The sequence below is a fragment of the Helianthus annuus genome, chromosome 8 (assembly GCF_002127325.2).
Source record: "Helianthus annuus cultivar XRQ/B chromosome 8, HanXRQr2.0-SUNRISE, whole genome shotgun sequence".
NCBI classification, from domain to species: domain Eukaryota; kingdom Viridiplantae; phylum Streptophyta; class Magnoliopsida; order Asterales; family Asteraceae; genus Helianthus; species Helianthus annuus.
The window spans coordinates 17,538,700-17,562,174 of NC_035440.2; the positions used below are offsets into that span (position 1 = coordinate 17,538,700).

General features: G+C 35.2%; 1 pseudogene; it reads left to right on the forward strand.

The window, feature by feature from the left end:
* Window positions 1-4,977: 4,977 nt before the first annotated feature.
* On the forward strand, window positions 4,978-5,674 carry LOC110869663 (annotated as a pseudogene).
* Window positions 5,675-23,475: the final 17,801 nt, after the last annotated feature.

Genomic DNA, 23,475 nt, shown 5'->3' on the forward strand with positions numbered 1-23,475 from the left:
CCAACTCACGACATTGCCTTGTATTTAAAATCTCAATTGATGAAGGGTTTGTCATAAGAACAGGTTCATCAAATCGAGAATCAACTTCTTCATCATATTTTTCATGCATTTCCATTAGCCACAGTTGTACGAAGAAACTGTTCGATTTCACGGTTTGTTTGAGAACCTGATTCAGATATACAACGGGTTCGTGTGAATCTAAGTAATAATATGTAATAGTTAGCGATTTAGTGTGTAGGGTTTAGGGTTTCGGCTATGTATTGTATTACATTTTGTATGAAAGTGTTGTGTTTTGTGTTATTTTATCAAACAATGTTCACTTACATTTGCGTTTTGGATTATAGAGAATTTTACGTTTTATAATAACACTTGATAAAAAAATGTAGAAGTTTTATAATACTAATTAAAAAAATGGTGACGTTTTATAATAACACTTGATAAAAAAAATGTAGAAGTTTTATAATACTAATTAAAAAAAATGGTGACGTTTTATAATAACACTTGATAAAAAAAATGTAGAAGTTTTATAATACTAATTAAAAAAAAATGGTGACGTTTTATACTAAGAGTTGATAAAAAATGTAGAAGTTTTATAATACTAATTTAAAAAAAGTTGACGTTTTATACTAACACTTGATAAAAAATGTAGAAGTTTTATAATATTAATTATAAAAAATATTGACGTTTTATAATAATAATTAACTAATAAAAATGTTGCCATTTTTCTAAATATATTAAATAAAAAATGACATTTATATACCTTCCTTTTATAACAATAAATAATAATAAATATAAATGTTTATATTTTTTTATTTTAACAACAATTTTTAAAAAAAAAAATATATAAAATTTTTTTTAAATAATATTTCATCCCAAAGAAAACCCACACATTCCCCCCCCCCCCCCCCCAATTTTATTCCACACAAAAGAGCCAATTATTGGGCAATCATTGGCTGACACCCAATCATTGACAATTAATAGGATGTGTGAAAAAGTAACCAAAAAGTAAAGGCAATGAGGGGCTTATCAGGTGGGTCCATTTTCAGGCGTATAGTGTAATAAGGGGTGTATAGGGTTAGGGGATGTGTGGATAACCAGATCCTATTAAAATATAAAGCTGAAATAAAAATTAACGATATTAAAATATAAAGCTGAAATATGGTGTTAACTAAACTAGGGGTGAAAGAAAGGGAGTCATGGCTGAAGGCAATCAATGATTTAGAAGATTCAAATATTCATAATCCAATTTATCTGAATCTTCTAAATCATTGATTGCCTTCAGCCAGGACTCCCTTTCTTTCACCTCCACTTTAATTAACACCATCTTTCACCTTTTAGTTCCAGGATTTTCGACCTTGCTTTTTAAATTAGTTAACAACCCAAAGTTCTAGCTTTAATATCCTCGCACCATGGTTTTATAGTTGCTTTAGTTTCTTTAAGTCATGCAGCCAACAATTTACTGGGTGGATGGAATGGAAGCACCTTCATACGCATCACGAACTAATTCGGTTAGGCCAATCTTCTTTTAACCAAGAATTATAAAAACCTGAACGGCGGTGCGCCAAAACTTACGTCTGAACAGAATAAAAGAATAGGCATGTGGTCAGACCTATACCTTGGAAGCCCGATAAGTTTTGCCGATGGCCATAGAGATAAAAACGAGCTACACACAAAAAATCTATGGATATAGCTAAACTTTTAACCATCGTCAAAAGTTTCAATAAAAGTTTCTCCAGACTCTCGTCTACCCATATTTAAGAATTGCTTTAATTTAACAAGGAACACGAGCTATAAACAAAAAGTTGAAAAATATAAATACAGTAATAACATATAATATTAGTAAAGAAAACTATTTATAAAGCTTCTTAACAATTCCAGCCAAATTACTTAAACTTTTTTGTAGTATTAAATCTACTCAAATTTTCATATTGTTTTATTGTAATATGTCTATACATAATTGATTGAAAACTAGTTTGCTAATTGAAAAAGTTAGTAAATATGGTTACTATTTTGTGTCTTTTTTTCTTTAAATGTGTCTTTAAACACTTCAGGAGAGCAGGTCTTGAGTTCAAGTCTTACAGATAACAGGATTTAAAAGAAATTTGTTGTTAAAAAAAGTAGAAGAATAACCAAATGAATTCTAACTATCTGTTTTAGAATTAGATAATTTAATATGATTCAAAATATAAAAAGTTAAAACAATTAAATTAAAGAGTGGTATATAATGGATTGCTGTCGTTTGGGAAATTGTGTGATGTACCACGTAATAAAAGATTGGTGGGTCCAACTAAAACTGTGCTAAACCTAATCAGTCTCTCTCTAGCGAAGGCCCTGAAAGCCCAAAGGAGGGACATAAAGCTGGAATGGGCCGGTTCTACTTTGGAGGTCAGCCTGGGGAAATTAATGAAGAGGTGGGCCGCTCATGTGGGGCTATTACTCAACCTAAACATGGGAAAGTTAAATCTACAGCCCATCGCAGGAGACCATTGGGCCTGAGCCTGACTATAAGTGCCATGGATCCTTTTGATCTGGAGAACATTACCTTCTCTCCGGGTTCCACCATAAACGCAATAAATAAATAAATAAATAAATAAATAAATAAATAAATAAGACAGGCTTTGCGAAACAGGAATGGTTAAGGGCTCGTTGAATGACAAGGTCTCTAAGCAAATCCCGACAAATTTTTCAGGTGATATTTCAGAGTGTCAAGTGTCGGTTGCGTCAGAGGAGTGTTCGACAGACACTAAAGTAAATGGAGCGACAAAGGGGCAAAAAACAGCAGGGGAGAGGCTATGGAGAAGAATCTAAAGGATCCTAAGTGCATGGATTGGGAGGCACTGAAACGGGCAACCGCATTTTTCATTAATATGACTACTTTTCTTTATTTAACAACAGTACTGGTAGTAATGGCGAATGGTAGGAAAATTGAATTAATGTACTACATCAAATTAATATACAGTTGTAGCATGCCAAAAAATAATTTTTCACCAATATGACTACTTTTCTTTTTTTAAAATGGCGAATGGTAGGAAAATTGAATGAATGCACTACATCAAATTAAGATACAGTTGTAGCATGAAATTTTTTTACTTACTTAAAGCACGGAGGGGGAGCATACATAAACTTATATCTTTTCCTCCATGGGTTTTCTTGAATACTTGGTTATTCTCTCCTTGTTTTTCATTCTCCTTTCAGTTATTATAACATTGTATAGACATAAAAAATAGAGTTGTTACTCCAACAAACTGGCCAGTTTTTGGTATGACAGCAGCGTTGCTTGTAAACGCTCACCGGCTCCATGAATACACCACCTCTGTTCTGTAACAAAGTCGTGGTACATTCATGTTAAAGGCCTTTTGTTTGCCAACATTGACATGTTATTCACCACCGATCCTTTAGACATCCACCACATTCTAAGCAAAAACTTCATCAATTATCCCAAAGGTGACAAATTTCGAAGGATCTTTGATGCCCTAGGAGATGGAATTCTCAATTCCATCGGTGAGATATGGGAGATGAACCATAAGATCATTTTTTCTATACTCAAGCATGCAAAATTTCAGAGTATGGTGGACAGGGCCGGCCCAACAGGCCTTTTAGGCTAGGCACAGGCCTAGGGCCTCCACTTTTTTAAAATTCTATTTAATAATTAGCAATTTCGATGGCACATTTATATAACAATATATATTATATATGCCATCTAATCTTAAAAGAATACCACCCCAACTTGGTAAATTCCTTTTCCTCTAAGCAATAGGTTAGCTGTTTGATTCTCAATCAGTATTTTACTTTATGTTGTTTTCTTTCTTTTTCATTGAAGCATATGTGCAGACTTGCATCTATTACACCTTGATTTCTTTTGAATAAGTTACTTTACCTAAACACTATACGCTTGGTTTGGACTTTTTGCTCTGCAAAATTATAAATTATTTTCTTTATTACAATTTATATAAACAATAATAATAATAACAATAATCTTTATATAGTTTCAGTTTGGAATTCGGTTAGAATATTTGTATGATAATTAGTAAATGAAAAAAATATTAATTTTATATATGGATTTCAAAACTACTAATTTATATATTAATAAAACCATAGGCCGTCTTACTAATTTATATATTAAAAAAAATAAAAAATAAAAAATAAAAAATAATAATAAATAAAATAAAATAAAACCATAGGCCGTCAGAGACTTAGAGATTCATTATTCACATCGTCATTTCAACATTTATTTTAGCTTTTAATTTCACCTTATATACTAACATAATATACACCAAATAAAGAACAAGCTTTAGAAAAAAAGACCCAACTCTAAGATTGTAAGTAAAATGCAAGTTCGGCCTAAATTAGCGTTGCCATCATCGACGTCTACCTTTATTCACCTCGTGAACCGTAACGTTGGTCAAGGTCCCGATGTTTCCTTTATACCAATTAAGGCCAAAATTATCTTAGTGCAACTCACACCAAAACCCAAGTCACAACTATCGAAATAGATATTTTCATTTATACCAATTCAAAAGGGCCTCAACTTTTTAGTTCGCTTTGGGCCTCTAAAAACGTTGGAACGGCCCTGATGGTGGATACACTTATCTGGAACAAACTGGAAAATGGGCTTTTACCTACACTTGAATCATTTTGAGAGCATTGTTTTTTTTTTTTTTTTTTTTTTTTTTTTTTTTTTTTGACACGGTATGCAAGTTACTCCTTGATAATGACCCGGAAATTTTATCTCTTGATTTTCCTTCCATTCCGTATTCGAAAGCTTTTACAAATGGTGAAGAAGCTATTTTGCTTAGGCATGTTACACCTCCATTCATTTGGAAATTGCAACAAATTCTTAGGGTGGGGAATGAGAAGAAGTTGAGTGATGCATGGAAATCTTTAGATCATTTCATATACAAATTCATGGCTCAAAAACAAAAGGAATAAGATAGCGTGAGCCATGAGGCAAAAAGGTTCGTATTTTTCACAGCCATTATGAGAGAGTTAAAAGATTATAGTGGCACTTCTTTGGATCCCACAAAATTTCTAAGAGACGCCTTAGTTAATCTAACGGCTGCAGGAAAAGATAGCGTCACCAGCGCTTTATCCTGGTTCTTTTATCTTCTTGCAAGAAACCCAACCATAGAAGATAAGATTTTAGAAGAGATCCAAACGCATTTGCCATTTGGGGGTCAATGGACGTAAAAGATGGAGCTCGACAGAGTTAGACAAAATGGTTTACCATCATGGAGCTTTATGCATGTGAATCCTTAAGATTATATCCCCCTGTCCCTTTCAACAACAAATCTCCGTCACAACCAGAAATCCTTCCAAGCGGCCACCAAGTTGATCAAAACACCAACATTATTCTCTCCTTTTAGTCTATGGGAAGGATGAAAACAATATGGGGGGAGGATTGCATGGAGTTTAAACCTGAAAGGTGGATTTCTAAGAGTGGAGAAATAAAAAATGAACCATCATACAAGTCCCCAATATTTAATGCTGGACCAAGAACTTGTTTAGGTAAGAATATGGCTTTATCACAGTTGAAGATAGTTGCAACCACGATCATTTACCATTACCACATTCAGCTGGTGTAAGGTCACCTTGTGCTTCCTGCAGATGTACTTGAGATGAAACACGGTCTCAAGGTCAGGTTGAATAAAAGAAGTCAACTTAACTAAAATTTGAGTTGAACAACTACAAAAATAAAAATATTTGTTATTTTAATTGTCACAGTGTCTGTTTCTCAAGCCTGGTATGAGTATTATTGTGAATTGATTATCTATTGTATTCTATTCAGTCTATTTAACTATTTGTGAAAATTGCTTTTGTGACTTTGTGTGAATGGTTTGAACAAACTGCATGTTTTTGTACTTATGTGATCCAGGATTGAACAGCTCCTTCTAGATTTTGAATTAAAGATCTATTTTATGATTGATTGATTACTTATCATGTATCGGTATTTACTTAACATATTTTATAGGGTAAATTACTTGTTGAGTCCGTGTGTTTTATGGGTTTTAACCACTTGAGTCCAAAAGCAAAAAGTTTAACGATCTGAATCACTATAAGCATTTTCTTTAACCATTTGAGTCCAAATTTCTAACACTGTTAGAATTATTCTGTTAACTTTTGTTAAATGACCAAATTACCCTTGTACTTTAAAAAACCATTTTATTATTATTAAAACCATCTATCTATACTATATAATAAAAAAAACCTGATTTTGGACACGTGTCATTCATTGAACATGTCTACATTTGTAATTCTCTATCTTTTCATACTTAATATTATTATTTACCAAATTGATACTTTTTTATTTAGTTTACCCTTATCTCATATTTTATAATAAGGATTATTTTATTTAGTTTACCCTTGTCTCATATTTTATAATAAGGATTAAACATTAAATATTCGAAGCTATTTATTTATTAATAAAATAAGTTTAGTAAATCTTCTATAATCAATCTTATTTAAGAAATAGTTATAGTTTAAAAATATTTAATGTAAATCAGGTGGTGAAGCCACATAAATCAAAGTTGCACCGAATTTCCGGATTTTTTTAGCCATCATATGAACCACCGTACAATTTGAAAATGGACCACAACCAAAAAAAAATATGCATTTGATGAAATTATTTGAGAGCTTTCTTTAACGTAACGAAAGCATCCCAAATTCCCAATACATATTTATACTAACATATTGCCATATTGGGGGCAAAAGTGTAAAATAAAAAATAAAAAAAATGAATGTAAAAAATGACCCCCAAGAGAAATAATAATGGCTATATTAGCATTCAAATCGTTCAAATGGAAAAGTTGATGAAATTACTGGGTACGATGATGATGATTTAGTATATATAATTAGATTTATTCACTCCGTATAATACACAAGGTTTATAAAGATATAAACTTTTTTTATTATTTAGTTTATAAAATTACATTTATTCAACCCGTGTAATATACAAGGTTACAAAATTACATTAATTTAACCCGTGTAATACACAGTGTTTTTAAAGATATAACTTTTTTTATTATTTAGTATATATAATTAGATTTATTCAACCCGTACAATACACGGGTTTTTATTATTTGCTATATAAAATTACATTTATTCAGTACATGAGGTTCTTAGAGCTATAAATTTAAAAAAAAAAATTTAAAAATACATGGTCTTTGTCTCGATTGCTAAGTGTTATGTGCCTTATGTCAAAAGCTTGATACAAAACTACTATCGAGTCGGGTATTTAATCTGTGTAATACACATGGTTATTAAAGATATAACTTTTTTATTATTTGATATATAAAATTACATATATTTAACTGTACAATTAGGGCTGTAAACGAACCGAACGAACACGAACGAGGCCTTGTTCGTGTTCGTTCGTTAAGGAAATAAATGTGTTCACGAACGGTTCATGAACACTTACCGAACGAGATTTTATGTTCGTGTTCGTTCATTAAGGAAATGAGCGTGTTCGCGAACGGTTCACGAACACAAATAAATTTGGCGAACGCAACGAAGGATAAAGATAGATGGCCCAGAGAGTAGCACTCGAACTTGAATCCCTTATTGTGGAACGGAGGTCGATTGTATTTGTGGATGTAAATAATGAGAAATCAAAAGCAAATGATGCATAAACAAAGTGAAAGTGGGTTTCCTAGTTTAATTGTTAGGGAAATAAAATAAATAAAAGTTTAATAATATAAAAAGTACAAATAAAATATAAGAAAGTACAAAGATCTTTAATTAAAACACAAACATTCGAATATAAACGAACGCAAATCAACGAATGTTCACGAACACCTTACCGAACGTTCACGAACACAATCGAACGAACGAGACCTCTGTTCATGTTCGTTCATTTAACTAATCGAACGAAATTTCTTGTTCATGTTCGTTCGTTTATTAAACGAACGAACATAAACGAACTTCCCGCCGAACGGTTCACGAACTGTTCGCTGAACGTTCGGTTCGTTTACAGCCCTATGTACAATATACAAGGTTAATAAAGATATAAGTTTTTATTATTTAATATATAAAATTACATTTATTCAACCTGTGTAGTACACGGGGTTATAACCTAGTTATTAAATATATAAACATATTCCCATATCTCTCCTTATCTTCATCTTCAGCTCAGGGTGCCCGGGGCACAATCGGTGACCCCATGCGGGGACCGATTTCCCCGATCGGGGATGTGCCACCGGCCTAGCGATGAGCCAAAAAAGGGGGGATGATCGGTGAGGAGGCACCGAAGAGAGGGGAGGAGAGAGAAGGTTGGCCCCATTCAATTCAACCAATGATAAATTTTCTTTTCTTTTTTTTTAATAAAAAACCAAGTCACCTAAGAGGGGAGTGCCGCCATCAATTTAGGGTGTGAGGGAAGTTTAAGAGGGGAGTTGACGTGGCACACGAGGATTGGTTATGCGTAAGAGAGGGGACTCCCCTCTTAGGGGAATGCCCCTTACACCCTCATACTCTCCCTCTCTCTTTACGCCTAATCACTTTCTCTCTCTTATCTTTCTCTCTCAACAAAACAACCACCATCATCACCACCCCACCGCAACCACCACCATCACCGCCGCACCAACAACGCAGCACCACCACCTTCACCACCGCTGCAACTCCCTCCACCACCGCAAAATGAAAACGCCCCAAATAAAATTAGGGCTTAAACAACCCAAAAGAGGATCATTTGCAGCTGGCGGCGGATTTTGGTAAGAAACTACGTTACAAACAAATCCCACAAATCAAGAATCAACAAAAGGATGCATAGCATTCTATAAAAAAATCATAAAGAAGAAAACATCATCATTCAGCAGTTAAAATTTATACCAATGGGAGAAGGAGAAGCATCTGGGTATGGAGTAAGGTAGATGTTTTTCTCATCTTGAAAGCTTGAAGAAGCAGCACAGAATCCAACAACAAATACCCATAAAAGAAAACAAGTTTGTGGGTGAATTGAGGTGGATCTTGGTGGGTTTTTTTTGGGGGGGACATTTGTGATTTCGATGGATACCCAGATGAGGGATCTTTGAGCCATGGGTATGGTGATCCTGATCCCATACCAGATTGGGCTGGTGTTGAAGTCACAGATGATGATGATCCATCATCTTGAAACATTTCAACTCAACAAATGAACAACAAAAAGAAGAGCAATTTCTAAATGAAAAGCATCTCATTTGGAACAAGATAATGACTTTGGGGTTTCTAGTGATGAACAGTTGGATCTGCAACAACGAAAGTATGAACAATCTCTTACTGGGTTTTGAAATTCATCAAAAACCCAACTCAAATCGAGATTATGAGGTTTTGTAGAGAGAGAAATTAAGACGAGGGTAATTTGGTCATTTAACAAAAGTTAACAGAATAATTCTAACAGTATTAGAAATTTGGACTCAAATGGTTAAAGAAAATTCTTATGAGGACTCAGGTCGTTAAACTTTTTGCTTTTGGACTCAAGTAGTTAAAACACATAAAACACAGGGACTCAAAAAGTAATTTACCCTATTTTATATTATGAATTATTTTTTTGTATGATAGAATAATAAATCCTTTTAGTTTTCTAATACGATCATTTAGCGATATTTGTCACATGTAATTTGATTATACTTAGTATCTTTTTGTTTACGATTATATATTGTGATAACTGTTTATAAGAACTAGTGGGAATATCTGTGGGGCCGCCGGTACGTATGTTCTTTGGTGCATGTCACGGTTTCATGTAAATGATTTATGGCTAGATAAAAGTGAAGAGAGCCTATGATGTAGAGATAAAACAATAAAACATAAACCGCAAACCAAACAATTTGATACAATCTATAAAATAAAACAAAAAATCATCAACGTTACATAAATAAGAGGGTCAGTTATGAAGCTTGGGACCTAAAAAACAGTTTGGGACCTAAAAAACAACCAACAGATTGGGACCTGAAAAAGAGTTTTTGTCAAAAAAAATAATAATATTTTCCTATAAATAAGTTTTTTAAAAGAGATTGCAAAGGGTATATTATTAAAAAAAATTTAAGTGATTAATGAGGTTTTATGTGGACAAAAATCCTGAGCTAATCATATAAAGAAATGGGTCAAAAATGTCACATCTAGATTTGATCAAAGAAACAAACCTGAGCCAACAAGCTATTATACTGGTAGTCTCCTGAAATTTTAGTACCGGTACTAGTATTCAGTACCAAACTAAAGCAGTTTCGGTAATGGTTTCTTATTCATGAAGGCCGAACTTGTTTAGTGTTAGCTGGTATCCGCCATTAACGCCTTACAAGAACAAAACCAAAAGATTCTTGATATCGATGTGGGTAATCGTTCTTCCATCTTAGTCTAATATATTATTACATATACAGCAGAAAAGGGCTATTAACGATATGTACTAAACATCTAAACTTCGATCTTACCTCAGATTTAGATAATGTAGCCAAGCTTCGCAAAAGGCCAAAAACACCATGTTAATCTGTTGAGGTATCAACTGTTTAACCAGATTCATCACCGTTACAATAAAATAAACACTGTCCACATACCATAGGGTTAGGTTCATTAGTAAACAACCCATGGATTATGAACACTCATGAACTAATCCTAGCCCTTGATTATTAACACACAAGTGTAAATCAATGGCTAGGATTTGATGATGAAAATACACTAGCTAGTGTATATTACGATTTGATGATGTAAATCAATGGTTAGGATTTGTTCACTCAGTTCACAAATACACTAGTGTTCATTCTATAACCCCACCCTATATATATATATATATATATATATATATATATATAGGGGAGGGTTCATTGGGGAACACTAAAAAAATGGGGAACAGGGGAACAAGGGCATTTTTGTCCAAATACTTTTCTAATTCTAAAAATCTCAACGGCCGGGCATTCAACCGGAAAATCATGTTCTTCATCTTATCACCACCACAGCCACCGCCGGTGCCGGTGGATTCTTCATCACGAACAGAAATCGGCGATTCATCGTAAATGATTTCTGATTTCCAAGCAACTGAATAAGGAACCGAAATCGGCGATTCTCTGTAAATTGTTAGTTCACGGTTGTCATTGATTCACCGGTTCAACGTTTGTCTCTTAATTCTGGTAATCCGGTGCTTAAATCTTGTAGCAGTGTGCGAAACGGTAACCGGAAATGGAACGTGTACGTTTCTCAGTGAAGATATTTCGATGCAGATTCAGTAAAAACAGTTTGAAATCGATCAAATCATCGCGCATCAGGTAAATAGTTAACCTAATCTTCGAGTTTTTGTGTTTTATTTCATGAAATCCTTTAGGTTTAGACTGATTTTGATAATTTGTAATAAATCGAGGAACATAATATCTAACTTCATGATGTAATTTTCTATATCAAAATTTTAATATTAGGGCAAATTTTACATGTTAAAGTTTGATTTAGTTGTACATTCTCTAATCTCTGCTATAGTCAGACTATTACAGGTAACAATGGTTGTGGCGGTGGTCCATTTGATGGTGACGGTAACAACGAACAATGGTGGCTATTTTATTTACTTCTATTGGGACGAATTGTTGCTTTATCTGTTGGATCCAATGAGGTTCTAGATGAGGGATGTAAATTTAGGTACTTCAACTATGGATCTCTGGTCTCATTTATGAAATTTTCTATTGTATATATCTGTTAGCGATAGTTTGGTACAGTTATATTAGCATGTAATCATCATATGATTGAACAAAACATGTTCATGACACTAGTTTTATAAGCATGTGATAGTCTTTACAACCTTTGATTAATTAATATCATATCTATTAAGGACTTAGGTCATATTGAATGCGATAAAATCTCTATTCTAGCACTGCAACACTCAAAGAAACAAATGAGTAAAGAGAGAAGATCAAGGGAACATTAATAAATCTTAGATCGTTTAATGTGGTCAGTTTTATCTTTCTGTTATAGATTCTCTTGTTAAACGTGTGATTTATCTTTTTTACTCTGTTGCTGCTCAGACTGTTATGGCCAGATGCTTGATAGCATTGAATCAAAGCTGTTAGCATTTCAGTGAGAGGGTGTTAGGTATGTGATGACATTGCTAATATGTGCTTTCTATTATTAGACACATGCTAGTGTATTGTTCATTATCTAATATTTGCCGCATCCCACATTGATTTCCTCATGGCCATTCTCTAATATATCGTGTTTTATTTTTTTCTTGTTATTGCAAATTTGTATTGCATCATGGAGGGCGTGTCCTTCAGGCTGATGAAATGGGTCTTGAAAAGACTCTTCAGGTAAAATTCTGTTGGCAAGTACTTGATGATTTAAGCATTTTAAAATTTTGTTTAAGAAACTATGGATAGAATGTATTACAAATTGATAAGGCCACTGAATGCCTAATTGTGTAATTAGACAAATATTATACATGCAGAATAAACATAAGAAGGCTGCTCAAGTGGATCTTCGCGAGAGATGTGTGGAGTTCATGGCTGCGCAAGAACGGTTTGAAGAGGCTGAAAGATGTGTGAGGGTACTCCATCTTGTTGAAAAGAATCTAAATGACAATATCTTGGAATCTAAAGGTAATAGAAACTCATGGGCAAGATAACCAGTTTTATAGGCTAACTTTAACATGCTAGGATGCGTAATTATTACAAAGTTACCCTGAAACACCTTATATTTTGTCAAACGGGGCGCTGCCTTTTTTTTACAAAGACGAGGGTTAGATTTTGTTTATACTGCACAACTCTAGAAAAACAGGTTTCCCCTGCAAGTATGTTTTGACAATCATTTCCAATCTGTGCATTGCATGTGTTAACATTATTATGTAGGTTCCTTTGATCAGCATTTTTGACTTTTGAAGAATGTTTTTGAATGTGTATCCCCTAAAGGGGTGGGTCGAGTGGGGCTATTTCGAATGATTTTATATACTTACTGCAGAGAATTACTGCATGAGTGAGGCTAAACGACGCAAAATATCACTGCATGATTTCGTCATTAATAAAACTTAACGAGCTTAAAGAAGCTGAAGATCTATACACCGAATGGGAATCCACTTCTGTAACTGGTGATTCATGGCTCCCGAATTTGATCCTTGCAGCGTATATTAACAAAAACGATATCAAATGGCGGAAGTGTTTTTTGAAAAATAGGTTGTCGGGAAAGGAATCGTTCCAACTTCCAAGTTACACTTCATGGGAGCTGTTTAAATATGGTTATATACATGAAAAACAAATGAATAAAGTTCTGGAGTGTTATAAAAGGCGATCGGGTAGGTGAAGAAGTGAGACCCGGATTTGAAAATCGTTCGAGAAGTGTATAAGTTGCTTGAAGAGTATGGTAACATCGAGGGGGCTGAAGAAGTTTTGGTGACGGTTCGTCGTGCTGGTTTTGTATTTGCTACTTAAAGTTTTTGTTAAAGCTGGTAAAATGCCATTGATTGTTGGTGAGAGGATGAAGAAGGATAGAGTGTTGATGAATGATGAGACACGACAGCTTATTAAGGTGACAAGCAATATGTGTGTGTCTGAAGTTTCACCATATCTTTAGCAGAAAATGAGGTTATTTTGTTTCAAACTTTGGGAACATTTGGAGTTAAGAAATGCTCTATTTGTATGCATAATTAGAATATGTTATATTTGAAGTAATATACCAGTTGTGAAATTTTCTATTGATAACGCGTTCCAAAAACCATAGTCACAGGATTCGCAGACCCCCCCCCACGTATCGCGAGCCAGATCGTCCATACCGGAATCGTGTACAGAATCGACCGCACAGGAAATAAACCAAAGAATCATGGAATAGAGCAACAGGTTTACCAAGCCACTTTGAGATCTTATCCTTTTTTGAGTTAAATTGTTTTCTTGATTTGTTCTTTATGTGTAAAGTTTTCTTGATTGAATAATGGAATATTACATTAATGTTGCTAAAGTTTTGATTGCGCCCTCTGTCTTGATTGCACCTGTATTTGGTTGGTCTTTGTTTTACAGTATTGTGCCTTTGCTTCTTTGTGAGGAATGATTCTAAATTATTTTTTAATTATTTTTAAAATGTTAAGAAAATATTTTTAATATTTTAAAAAAATATTTAACATGTTAAGAATTTATCTTTTTGTATTTATAAACAAATAGTGCCTTGCTTGTGGTGTGCACATATAATGTATATATGTGTAGGCGCTCGGGAGGCAAAAGTGAAATGGTACTAACTTTAACGTTATTTTACTAATTTACTGAAAATAACATTAAAAGCGGCGGATGGTTAATCATGCATCATGTGATGACGTTGATAGCTGAAAGACACGGGGTACATGCACGAATCAGTCTCTGTCCCAATTGTTTGAGTGTTATGTGTCTTAGGTCCAAGGCTTGATACAAAACTACAATCGAGCCGAGGGTCTCACTAGAAGCAGCCTCTCTATTCCTACCAGGTAGAGATAAGGTTGTCTACATCTATCCTCCTTAGACCCTAATTTAACTTTGCTATTGGTGAGATTTACTGAGTATGATGATGATACTTATAAACAAATGTTTAATCTATTTAAATTATTTTTAAAATGTTAATAAAATATTTAACATCTTAAAAATTTCTCCTTTTAACATGTTAAGAGAATATTTAACAAACGTTTAGTCTTTTTAATATATTTAACATGTTAAGAATTTGTCTTTTTAAATTATTTTTTATAAAGGTTACATTGAAATTCAAAATAAATGGAGTCAATGATAATCCTCTTTATTTGGTTGTTCTTTGTTTTGTAGTATTGTGTTTTGCTTCTTTGTGAGGAATAATTCTAAATTAGTTTTAACATGTTAAGAAAATACTTTTAATATGGTAAAAAAAATATTTAACATGTTAAAAATTTGTTTTTTTATTTAAAAACAAATGTTTAGTTTTTTTAAATTATTTTTAAAATGTTAATAAAATATTAAACATCTTAAAAATTTCTCCTTTTAACATGTTAAGAAAATATTTAACAAATGTATACTCTTTTTAATATATTTAACATGTTAAGAATTTATCTTTTTAAATTATTTTTATAAATGATACATTGAAATTCAAAATAGATGGAGTCAATGATAATCCTCTATATTTGATTGTTCTTTGTTTTACAGTATTGTGTTTTTGCTTCTTTGTGGGAAATGATTCTAACTTACTTTTAACATGTTAAGAAAATACTTTTAATATGGTAAAAAAATATTTAACATGTTAAGAATTTGTTTTTTTTATTTATAAACAAATGTTTAGTCTTTTTTAATTATTTTGAAAATGTTAATAAAATATTAAATATCTTAAAAATTTCTCCTTTTAACATGTTAAGAAAATATTTAACAAATGTTTATTCTTTTTAATATATTTAACATGTTAAGAATTTGTCTTCTAAAATTATTTTTTATAAAGGTTACAATGAAATTCAAAATAGATGGAGTCAATGATAATCCTCTGTATTTGGTTGTTCTTTGTTTTACAGTATTGTATTTTTGCTTCTTTGTGAGGAATGATTCTAAATTACTTTTAACATTTTAAGAAAATACTTTTAATATGGTAAAAAAAATATTTAACATCTTAAAAATTTGTTTTTTTATTTATAAACAAATGTTTAGTTTTTTTTAAATTATTTTTAAAATAGTTAATTACATAGTTAGTCCCTGTGGTTTGCAAAAAAAATAACAAACTTAGATACTAATAGTTTAAAATCACATTCTAGGGTATTAAGTTTTCATTTTGTAACGTTTGGAGGTATTAACGTTATTTGTAGGTTTAAAATCACATTCTAGTAGTACCTAAATATGTTATTTTTAGCAAACCACAGGGACTAACAATGATAATACCCTAGAAGTTAATACCTCCAAACGTTACAAAATGAAAAGTTAACCCTAGAAGATAATTTTAAACTATTAGTACCTAAGTATGTTATTTTACACAAACCACAGGGACTAACTATTTAATTAACTCTTTTTAAAATGTTAATAAAATATTAAACATCTTAAAAATTTCTCCTTTTAACATGTAAAGAAAATATTTAACAAATGTTTAGTCTTTTTAATATATTTAACACATTAAGAATTTGTCTTTTTAAATTATTTTTATAAAGGTTACATTGAAATTCAAAATATATGGAGTCAATGTTAATCCTCTGTATTTGGTTGTTTTTTGTTTTATAGTATTGTGTTTTTGCTTCTTTGTGAGGATTGATTCTAAATTAGTTTTAACATGTTAAGAAAATACTTTTAATATGGTAAAATAAATATTTAACATGTTAAAAATTTGATTTTTTTTATTTATAAATAAATGTTTAGTTTTTTTAAATTATTTTTAAAATCTTAATAAAATATTAAACATCTTAAAAATTTATCCTTTTAAAATGTTAAGAAAATATTTAACAAATGTTTAGTTTTTTTAATATATTTAACATGTTAAGAATTTGTCTTTTTAATTTATTTTTATAAAAGTTACATTGAAATTCAAAATAGATGGAGTCAATGATAATCCTCTGTATTTGTTGTTCTTTGCTTTACAGTATTGTGTTTTTGCTTCTTTGTGAGAAATGATTCTAAATTACTTTTAAGATGTTAAGAAAATACTTTTAATATGGTAAAAAATATTTAACATGTTAAAAATTTGTTTTTTATTTATAAACAAATGTTTAGATTTTTTAAATTATTTTTAAAATGTTAATAAAATATTTAACATCTTAAAAATTTCTCCTTTTAACATGTTAAGAAAATATTTAACAAATCTTTAGTCTTTTTAATATATTTAACATGTTATGAATTTGTCTTTTTAAATTATTTTTTTAAAAAGGTTACATTGAAATTCAAAATAGATGGAGTCGATGAGAATCCTCTGTATTTGGTTGTACTTTGTTTTACAGGATTGTGTTTTTGCTTCTTTGTAAGGAATGATTCTAAATTAGTTATAACATGTTAAGAAAATACTTTTAATATGGTAAAAAATATTTAACAAGTTAAAAATTTATTTTTTAATTTATAAACAAATGTTTAGTTTTTTAAATTATTTTTAAAATGTTAATAAAATATTAAACATCTTAAAAATTTCTCCTTTTAACATGTTGAGAAAATATTTAACAAATGTTTAGTCTTTTTAATATATTTAACATGTTAAGAATTTGTCTTTTTAAATTATTTTTATTAAGTTACATTGATATTCAAAATAGATGGAGTCCATGATAATTCTCTGTATATGGTTGTTCTTTGTTTTACAGTATTGTGGTTTTGCTTCTTTATGAGGAATGATTCTAAATTAGTTTTAACATGTTAAGAAAATACTTTTAATATGGTAAAAAAATATTAAACATGTTAAAAAATTGTTTTTTTTATTTATAAACAAATGTTTAGTTTTTTTAGATTATTTTTAAAATGTTAATAAAATATTAAATATCTTAAAAATTTCTTCATTAACATGTTAAGAAAATATTTAACACATGTTTAGTCTTTTTAGTATATTTAACATGTTACGAATTTGTCTTTTTAAATTATTTTTATAAAGGTTACATTGAAATTCAAAATAGATGGAGTCAATGATTGTCACACCCCCAAAATCCACCCGCGGAATACCACCGCTTGGGAGCGTGACTGACCAGGATCAAGCCATCAATCATATCAAACATAGCATTTAATATAAAAGTAATTAACGTAAGTCTCCATGACATGATTGATGTTTCAAAACCAAATACTGTTTTAAGTAGCGGAAGCAATGTAAAGTAAACCCAAATAAAGTTTTAAGTTCAATAATGTTCATGATCCATCTGCCACAACGACCTGCTCCTTCCTTGTGCAAGCTCCAAGTATACCTAAGGTCCTGCAAGGCATGCAGCAAATAATCAACAAACTAGTTGAGCGAGTTCACAGAAAGTAAGTTCATTGTGTAATGCATAAGTATAGCTAGTGGGGGCTTCCCATACTAGTGTGTAATAAAAGTGGGGGCTTCCCATGTTCATCCTGGTTAATGAGGGCTTCTCATTAACGGTACTTACTAGACTAACTTCCGACCATGTGTTCTTCTTTACCGAGAACAGGAAAACGTACAGGGTCACGTAGGCTTTACGTGACGTGCCCTTCCCCGAGGACAGTGGTACGCGTGGGGGCTACGTAGGCTTTACGCAGCGTGGCCTTCCGACCTGGAAGCCAGTGGATGGTATTGGGTTACGTAGGCTTTACGTAACGTGTCCTCCCGACCCGGGAGACATATGGCAAATATACTGGGTTACGTAGGCTTTACGTAACGTGTCCTGACTAACCTGAGGACGATGGTCTATAGTCTGGTATATGCGTAAGTACGAGTAATCATTCCATATCCAACATATCCAACCCAATTCCCAACCCGGGAATCCCATGCCTTGGCTGTGTGAACTCACCTTGGTTTGCTCGGCAGATACACAAAGAGTATAGATAAGCTAGTAATTTGTCAATCACGTCCTAGCATGGTTGTTATACGAGTCAGGTTCGTATATAACACGTATGTAGTAATCACGTATAGTCATGGCAAACATGTACGCACGTAAGCAGATAAGACATAGCATGTGAGGATCCAATTGTTCTTAGTCCGATCATACCCGGCCCAATGACATAAGCAGCCCAATAACAAAACAGTTCAGATTCCCCAATCGGCCCAAATAGCAAACACATACAAGTCCGTTAATAAACAGTCCACAATTCAAATCGTTGGGCTCAATAGATTGGGCCCGTGACAGTGAAGGCCCAACTGTGTGCGTGTAAACGATGGTGATCTCGACTCGCAACGGGGATCTCGAGTCGCAACCGGAGATTACGAGTCGCAACAGCTGGTTGCGAGTCGCAATGGTGATCTCGGTTCATCATGGTCTGGTTACGAGTCGCAATCTGACTCGCAACCGTGGTTACGGTTCATGCGGTTGTGGTCTCGAGTGGGGTTCCGACTCGCAACGAGTGATGCCGAGTCGCAACCGCGTGTGTAACTGGTTTCCATATTTCCTGCATTGACTTATCCGTGATTCTAGCAAACAACTTAGGCAGTTTCACAATTTCGATCAATCACAGTTAATTCCGATTTCATTCAACTTCAAATCATGAGTATCAAGCATGTTCATATTAACATCAAGAACAGGAAATCAGATTATTATAAAAACATACCGAATCATAAATCAGCTATCATGCATCCTACCCGGTTTGCATACATTCAGACTATTAACCCATCCGAATTATTCCTCATAACACAAACATACATATAACCGATTTCATGTCAAGTAACCGTATATCTTAATCATTCATGAGAACCGATTAACAATCCAATTATCATCAACATTCAACCAATATTACTAGCATACACCCTAGTTACATCGCCTAACGAATGATAGCAATCACATGATATCACAAATAATCCAAAAACATAACATCATCACTAACCGGATGAAGGTAGAGGATCGATTCGTTTCACAAGCTTCAAAGTGTGTGTGTGTGCCGTCGGGTTCCAAGCAAGCCGAGAGAGAGAGGAAAACTTCTAGGGTTTGTGTGTGTTTTTGTGTTTGTGACAACTAACCAAAACCTATCCCCAACTATGGGATTTACACGGTTAAAGGGGAGTGGGCCGAACCCACATGGGCTGCCCTAATAACCCGTGTGCAAAGTATAAGGCCCGAATGGGCTTGTGCGAGTGTGGGTGTGTTGTGCGGTCCGATTCATACATGTACAAATAGTAAACATCAAGCACATAACACAACATTTGTTCAATTAATATGATCACGTAATCACACTAGTTCGATGGTTACACGTAATGTACGAGACGGTAAAGTACGAGTTGTCACATTATCCCCAACTAATTGGAAATTTCGTCCCGAAATTTGGTATGCACTCACTGAGGAAGCTAGGTAAACTGTACTGTTCACTGATTTTCCTGGGGTGTCACATCCTCCCCCCGTTGATCTGGAATTTCGTCCCGAAATTCCGAAGTAGTAGCTTCAGCCTCAGTAGTGGTTGCCTGGTTCCCGAATAACTGGGGGTACTTTTCTGTCATCCTGTCTTCGCGTTCCCAGGTGTACTCTGGACCACGTTTGGAGTTCCAACGAACTCGAACAAGAGGGATTCTCTTGTGTTTGAGGACCTTCACATCCCGGTCCGTGATTTCAACTGGTTCCTCGACGAACTGCAACCGCTCGTCGATAGTGAGTTCCTTAAAAGGAATGATGAGGTTTTCATCTGATAAGCACTTCTTTAAGTTCGACACGTGAAAAACATTGTGAACTGCCCCGAGTTCAGCTGGTAGTTTCAACTTGTAGGCTACTTTGCCAATCTTTTCTAATATTTCGAATGGTCCGACGTATCGCGGATTCAGTTTACCCCGTTTGCCAAAACGAACCACACCCTTCCAGGGTGAGACTTTCAATAAAACCCGGTCCCCGACCTCAAATTCCAATGGCTTTCTACGCTTGTCCGCGTAGGCTTTCTGACGGTCGCGTGCTGCCGCCATGCGTTGTCGTATTTGTGCAATCTTTTCTGTGGCGTCCACTACAATCTCTGGACCCGTGATTTGACTATCCCCCACCTCTGCCCAACAGAGAGGTGACCGGCATTTACGCCCGTACAATGCCTCGAATGGAGCGGCTTGAATGCTGGTGTGATAACTGTTATTATACGAGAACTCCACCAAAGGGAGGTGCTTTTCCCAGCCGTTGCCGAAATCGATGACGCATGCCCGAAGCATGTCTTCAAGTGTTTGAATCGTACGCTCAGACTGCCCATCCGTCTGAGGGTGGTATGCTGTGCTCATGTCTAATCGTGAGCCGAAAGATTTATGCATTGCTTGCCAAAGTTCTGACGTGAATCGTGCATCGCGATCCGAAATGATAGATGTGGGCACCCCGTGCCTCGAGACAACTTCTTTAAGATATACGTCTGCGAGAGTGGAGAACTTATCCGTTTCCTTAATCGGCAGGAAGTGTGCAGACTTGGTGAGTCGATCAACTATGACCCATATCGTATCGTTCCCACGCTGGGATCTAGGTAGGCCTGTAACGAAATCCATGGAAATTTCTTCCCATTTCCACTGAGGTATCTTAGGCTGCTGAAGTAGACCAGCTGGTTTCTGATATTCGACCTTGACTCTTGCACATGTCAAGCATTTTCCAACATACGCAGCAATGTGGGCCTTCATACTAGGCCACCAATAGGTAGTGCTGATATCGTGGTACATTTTATCCGACCCTGGATGTACCGAATAGCGAGACTTGTGAGCTTCATCCATTACAAGTTCGCGTAGACCGCCATAGAGAGGGACCCAAATCCGGCCCGTTACATAGTAAGCGCCATCTGCCTTCTGTTCCATCTGTTGTCGTGAGCCGCGTAAGGCTTCAGCCTTGACGTTTTCGGGCTTCAGTGCTTCTATCTGAGCAGCTCGTACCTGAGCAGGAAGGCTAGACTGAATCGTAAGCTGTAGTGCTCGCACGCGCTTCGGTAAAGTGTCCTTTCGACTAAGGGCATCAGCCACCACATTGGCTTTGCCTGGATGATACTTGATAGCGCATTCATAATCGTTAAGTAACTCGACCCATCGTCGTTGACGCATGTTCAAATCCTTCTGCTTAAGAATATGCTCGAGACTCCTGTGATCGGTGTAAATCGTGCACCTGGTACCGTACAGGTAGTGTCGCCATATCTTAAGCGCAAAAACAACAGCTCCCAGCTCTAAATCGTGCGTCGTGTAGTTCCGTTCGTGAACCTTGAGTTGACGAGAGGCGTAAGCAATAACCTTGTCGCGCTGCATTAACACACATCCCAGTCCCCGAATGGATGCATCACAATAAACCACGAAGTCATCTGTGCCCTCCGGCAATGAGAGGATAGGTGCACTGCAAAGTCTATCCTTTAGGTGCTGAAAAGCAGTCTCCTGGGGCTCTCCCCAGCGATAGGTAACACCCTTCTGTGTCAGTAGCGTAAGCGGCTGAGCAATCTTCGAGAAGTCTCTAATAAACCGTCTGTAGTAACCTGCCAGACCCAAGAATTGGCGTATTTCCGTTGGCGTACGCGGTGCAGGCCAGTTCCTGATCGAATCTACCTTGGATGGATCGACATGGATCCCATCCTTGTTTACCACGTGGCCTAAGAAGTGGACTTCACGAAGCCAGAAGTCGCATTTAGAAAGCTTGGCGTACAATTGTTCCTTTCGAAGGAGTTCCAAAATCAGGCGAAGATGTTGCTCGTGTTCCTCCTGACTCTTGGAGTAAATCAGAATGTCGTCGATGAACACAATGACGAACTTGTCGAGATAGGGTTTGCACACCCTGTTCATAAGATCCATAAATACCGCAGGCGCGTTCGTTAACCCGAATGGCATGACGAGAAACTCGTAGTGACCGTAACGAGTTCTGAAGGCTGTCTTGGAGACGTCCTCATCCCGGACTCTCAACTGATGGTACCCAGACCTCAAGTCTATCTTCGAGTAGTAACACGACCCTTGCAATTGGTCGAATAAGTCGTCTATGCGTGGAAGAGGATAACGGTTCTTCACCGTCACCTTGTTCAGTTCCCTGTAGTCTATACACATCCTGAACGTACCATCCTTCTTTTTCACGAAAAGTACTGGAGCTCCCCAAGGCGAAGAGCTTGGTCGTATGAAACCCTTTTCCAAGAGCTCTTGTAATTGCTTTGACAATTCCTCCAATTCCGATGGAGCTAGGCGATATGGTGCGCGAGCTATGGGTGCTGCTCCTGGAGCGAGCTCGATCTGAAATTCGACCTGACGATGAGGCGGTAAGCCAGGTAAGTCTTCAGGAAACACCTGAGGGTAATCACGTACAACTGGAATGTCTTCCAATTTCTTTTCCTTTGCTGATGCGTCTGTAACGAGAGCCAGAATGGCTGCGTGACCTTTACGTAAGCATTTCTGAGCCTTCAAGAAAGAGATGATGCCCACCACTGCACCACTCTTGTCGCCTTGAACTTCTAGAGGTTCCTGACCAGAACGAGGAATGCGAATAACCTTTTCGCTGCATAAGATTTCTGCCTGGTGTTGGGAAAGCCAATCCATCCCAATCACGACGTCGAAACTACCCAAAACTATGGGAATGAGATCAATAGAGAAGGCTTGGCCAGCTAGGATAAGATTACAACCCTGAACTACGTGCGTGGCTTCTAGACTTTTACCGTTAGCTAACTCTACTACATGTTTGGTGGGTAAAAGTGTTGGTGCACGTTTTAGCAGTTGACACATTTTCACAGACATATAGCTTGTATCCGCACCCGAATCAAATAAAACAGTAACGTAAATATTGTCGAGGAGAAACTTACCCATGACAACGTTGGGATCGTTCACTGCGTCGCCTCGACCTAGCACAAAAGCGCGACCACGAGCTTCATTGCCGTTGTTGTTGTTGTTGTTTCCACCGTTGTTGTTCCCGTTGCCCTGGTTGTTATTGTTGTTGCGGTTCGGGTTTAACTGAGGACAATCGCGTTTGAAATGACCTTCAGCCCCACACTGGAAACACCCCCGGTTTCCACGCTGTGGCTGCTGCTGCTGCTGCTGGTTTTGTGG